The sequence below is a fragment of the Homarus americanus genome, unplaced genomic scaffold (assembly GCF_018991925.1).
Source record: "Homarus americanus isolate GMGI-L3 unplaced genomic scaffold, GMGI_Hamer_2.0 scaffold10957, whole genome shotgun sequence".
Taxonomy (NCBI): domain Eukaryota; kingdom Metazoa; phylum Arthropoda; class Malacostraca; order Decapoda; family Nephropidae; genus Homarus; species Homarus americanus.
The window spans coordinates 10,325-15,486 of record NW_024711200.1 but is presented as its reverse complement, the minus strand read 5'-3'; positions in this window follow the sequence as shown (position 1 = coordinate 15,486).

Below are 5,162 nucleotides of genomic sequence, written 5' to 3'. Positions count from 1 at the left end.
ACACCCACAACAGGACATCTCACCTCTCACTGGTAACACCCACAACAGGACATCTCTCTCTCCGCAACACCCACAACAGGACATCTCTCACCTCTCACTGGTAACACCCACAACAGGACATCTCTCACCTCTCTGGTAACACCCACAGGACATCTCTCACCTCTCACTGGTAACACCCACAACAGGACATCTCTCACCTCTCACTGGTAACACCCACAACAGGACATCTCTACTCTCACTGGTAACACCCACAACAGGACATCTCTCACCTCTCACTGGTAACACCCAACAGGACATCTCTCACCTCTCACTGGTAACACCCACAACAGGACATCTCCACCTCTCACTGGTAACACCCACAACAGGACATCTCTCACCTCACTGGTAACACCCACAACAGGACATCTCTCACCTCTCACGTAACACCTACAACAGGACATCTCTCACCTCTACTGGTAACACCCACAACGGACATCTCTCCACCTCTCACTGGAACACCCACAACAGGACATCTCCCCTCTCACTGGTAACACCCACAACAGGACATCTCACCTCTCACTGGTAACACCCACAACAGGACATCTCTCACCTCTCACTGGCAACACCCACAACAGGACATCTCTCACCTCTCACTGGCACCCCAAGGACATTCTCACCTCTCACTGGTAACACCAACAACAGGACATCTCTCACCTCTCACTGGTAACACCAACAGGACATCTCACCTCTCACTGGTAACACACCAGGACATCTCTCACCTCTCACTGGTAACACCCACAGGACATCTCCTCTCTGCAACACCCACAACAGGACATCTCCACCTCTCACTGGTAACACCCACAACAGGACATCTCTCACCACTGGGTACCCACAACAGGACATCTCCTCACCACACCCACAACAGACATCTCCCACTGCAACACCCACAACAGGACATCTCTGCCCTCACCAAACCCACAACAGGACATCTCTCACCTCTCACTGGTAACACCCACAACAGACATCTCTCACCCTCACTGGCACCCCCACAGGACATCTCACCTCTCACTGTAACACCCACAACAGACATCTCTCACCTCTCACTGGTAACACCCACAACAGATCCTCACCTCTCACTGTCAACACCCACAACAGGACATCCCACCCACAAATCTCTCCTCACGGCAACACCCACAACAGGACATCTCTCACCTCACTGGCAACACCCACAACAGACCTCACCACTGGCAACACCCACAACAGGACATCTCTCACCTCTCACTGTAACACCCACACAGGACATCCTCACCTCTCACTGGTACACCCCACAAGACATTCCCCTCACTGGAACACCCACAACAGGACACTCTCACTGCAAACACCACAACAGGACATCTCTCACCTCTCACTGGCAACACCCACAACAGACACTCTCACCTCACTGGTAACAACACCCACAACAGACATCTCTCACCTCACTGGTAACACCCACAACAGGACATAATTTGCCTCAGTACAAAGACATAAAAAGTTCTTACGATAAAATTTCCGTCGTAAGCCCTGGCAGACAAATATGGCGGCCAAATTCGCTGAAACTTGACCATAACTAGAGTGACGTTTTCCTATTGTGTTAAAGAGGGGTGAGGAGGGAGGGGAGGGGGGAATTTAAATCAATGTTCTGGTTTGGTGGGGGGTTTGGGAGAGGGGGAGGAGGGTGGAGAGGGGAGGAGGGTGGTGAGGGGAGGGGTGGCTAGAGAGGGAAGGAGGAGGTTTCGGAGAGGAGGGAAGGTTGTGACAGGGAGGAGGGGTGGTGGAGGGGAGGGGTGGTTGTGGGAGGGGAGGGAGGAGGAACGGGTTGGGGGGGAGGTGGTGAGCAGGTAGTGTGGAGAGAGAGAGAGAGAGAGAGAGAGAGAGAGAGAGAGAGAGAGAGAGAGAGAGAGAGAGAGAGGGTAATGGAATAGAAGAGTGACGGGTGTGTGGGAGGGCACAGATCGCCGAGCCCTATTTTCTAAGGTCAGGCCGAGATATTTTTAGAGTGGGGGGAGGTGAGGAGGGTTGTCGAGATGATGCTGGATTGAAAGGTGAATTGAATGAGAGGTGAGTGGGGATGAGAAGTGAGGATAGGGAGTGGGGATGAGAAGTGAGGGGATAGGTGGGTGGAGGGGATGAGAAGTGTGGGGATGAGGGGTGAGTGGGGATGAGAGGTGAGGAGGATGTGGGTGAGGGGATGAGAAGGAGTGGGGATGAGGGGTGAGGGGGATGAGAGGTGAGGAGGATGAGGGGTGAGGGGATGAGGGGTGAGTGGGGAGAGGGGTGAGGATGAGAGGTGAGTGAGGATGGGGTGAGGAGGATGGTGGTGAGTGGAGAGGGGATGAGAGTGGGGATGAGAGGGGAGGGGGATGAGGTGAGTGGGGATGAGAGGAGTGGGGATGAGGGGTGAGAGAGGTGGGAGGGGGGGATGAGGGATGAGTGAGGGGATGAGAGGAAGTGAGTGGGGATGAGAGGTGAGGGGATGAGAGGAGTGGGATGAGATGAGGTGAGGGGATGAGAGGGATGAAGGTGAGAGGGGATGATGGTGAGTGGGGATGAGAGGTGAGTGGTGACAAGAGGTGAGTGGGGATAGAGTGAGTGAGCGGAGGAAGAGAAGAATCGAGTGGAGGGGGGAGGGAGGGAGGGGAGGAGAGAGAGAGGGAAGGGTGGAGCAGGAGCGGGAAAGGTGAGTGGAAATGAGAGTGAGACAGTGTAGGTGGTCCCACTGGCCAGGAGGGACAGGTGGGAAGTTAGCCTGCCCTCACATTATGCAGGTGGGAATGAATTATGTACACCTGCGGTCGATGTTGTGACCCAGTCGCTACCGTCTCCTCCTCCTCTTCCTCCTCCTCCTCCTCCTCCTCCTCCTCCCTCCTTCCTCCTCTTTCCTCTTCCTCCTTTTCCTCCTCTTCCTCTTCCTTCTTCTTTTCCTCTTCTCCTCCTCCTCCTCCTCCTTTTTCTTTTTCCTTCTTCCTCTCCCTCCTCCTCCTCTTTCTCCTCTTCTTCTCTCCTCCTCCTTTCCTCCTCTTCCTCCTCTTCCTCCTCCTCTTCTTCTGCCTACTCCTCCTCCTCCTCCTTCTACTGTAGTTGGAGGTAGTACTGTAGGGGGTGTGGTGGTGTAGTGGTGGTGATGGTGGTAGTAATGGTGGTGTTTCGTGTAGGTAATGGTGGTGGTACAGGTGGCAGTGATGGTGGTAGAATGTTATGTACGAGGCGATAATGGTAGGAGATGATTGTGGTAGTGGAGATGATTGTGGTAGTGGAGATGGAGATTATGTGGTAGTGAGATGATTGTGGTAGTGGTGATGAGAGGATTTTACTTGATAGTTGTTGTTGATTGTGTGGTAGTTGTTATTGTGGGTGTAGATAGTCGTATGATCTCTTCTCTCTCTCTCTCTCTAAAGCACTGGGTATTGACGTTACTGAGAAAGAGAGGAAAAAAATAGAGAGAAGGATTTATACAGAGAGAGAAAGAGAGAATGAGAGAGAGAGACGGAGAGAGAGAGAGAGAGAGAGAGAGAGAGAGAGAGAGAGGAGAGGGGTATTACATAAGGTTAAAGGGCACTTATGCTAATAATTTATCCCTGGAAGAAGAAGAAGAAGAAGAAGGATAAAAGAAGGAGGAGGAAGAAAGAGGAAGGAGAGTAAGAGATAAAGAAGAAGAAGGAGGATGAGAGGAGATGGAGCTAGGAAAGTAGGAATAGATGGAAGATGCGAAGAAGGAAGAGGAGGGAAAAGGGATGATAAGAGGAAGGGGGGGAGAGTCAGGAGTGAGGGAAGAAAGTTTAAAAAGGAAAGTGGTGAGAGTTGGCCTGGGAGAGGGATGAGAGTGGGAGGAGAGGGCAAGAAGAAAGAGAGGGAGAAGGCAAGAAGGGAAAGAGGGAGGATAGATAGATAAATAGATAGGTGGATAGATAGATCAATTTATATCTATTCATCACTACATCCACTTCACCCACTCACACTCAGCACCACTCCACCACCACCACCCACTCACACTCCACTCATCACCACTCACCCACTCTCCACTCCACTCACCACTCACCCACTCCACCCACCACCACCCAACCCATCCCAGGTGAACGCCAGGACGCTACTGTAGTAAAAAAATATAAGTACAATTAATGAACCAGCCTGACCAACACACTACTACTGACCTTAATAAGTAGAAAAAGTGTATGGGGCTTTAACATTGTATTACAAAATTGAACTACAGTTCTTTATACAATGTGGTTTGTCATTGCTGTGATTGCTGTTGTTGTTGGGTTAAATAGGTTGGGTTGTTGTTGGGTTGGGTTTGGGGTTGCTGGGTTTGGGTTGGTTTGGTTGTTGCTGTTGGTTTGGGTTGTCAATGGGTTGGGTTTGGTTGCTAGCTGGGTTTGGTTGGCTGGGTTGGGTTTGGCTTGGTTTGAATGTTTAGGTTGGGTTAGGGTCAATGGGTTGGGCTTGTCAATAGGTTGGGTTAGGCTGGGTTGGGTTGGGTTGGGCTTATTGGGCTGTCGGGTCGGGTTGGTTCAGCCGAAGAAGTTAGGTTAGGTTGGGACAGGTTGTTGCCGTAATAGTTAGGTTGCTGGGTTAGTCAGTCATTGGGCTTGTGATTGGGTTGCATGGTTGGGTTGCTAGGCGGAGTCAGTCTCGTACAGAGGTTGCGTGAATGGACGATACCGTAGAGTTTATCCCTTTATTCTCCACCCTAAAGGACAGACAGTTGTAATGGTGTAAAAGAGAAACCATCCATCTGGCCTCCTCTTCACTGTGACTCACACGCCACTTACACGCGCCCTGGTGCCCTCCTTGTGTGGAACGGCCCAGATCTGGGAGAGGCGGTGGGGGAGGGGGTTGAGGGGAGAGGAGGGGGTTAGAGGGGGAGAATGAGAGGGAGACCATAGAGAGAGGAAGAGGAGGAGAATAGAAGAGAGAGTTGAGGAAGGAAGAGGAGGAGAGTAAAGAAGGGATGAGAGGGAAGGAAAGAAAGAGAGGAGATGAACAATGAGAGGGAGAAAACAGAGAGAGAGATGAGAGGGGAGGGGAGAAATAAAGGGGAGGAGAGGAGTGGTAGAGTGTGAGTGGAGTGAGAGGGTTAAGATGAGAGCCTGAGGAGAGGGGAGAGAATGGTTAGGAGGAGGAGAGGCCAGGATGGCTTCTATCAGTAA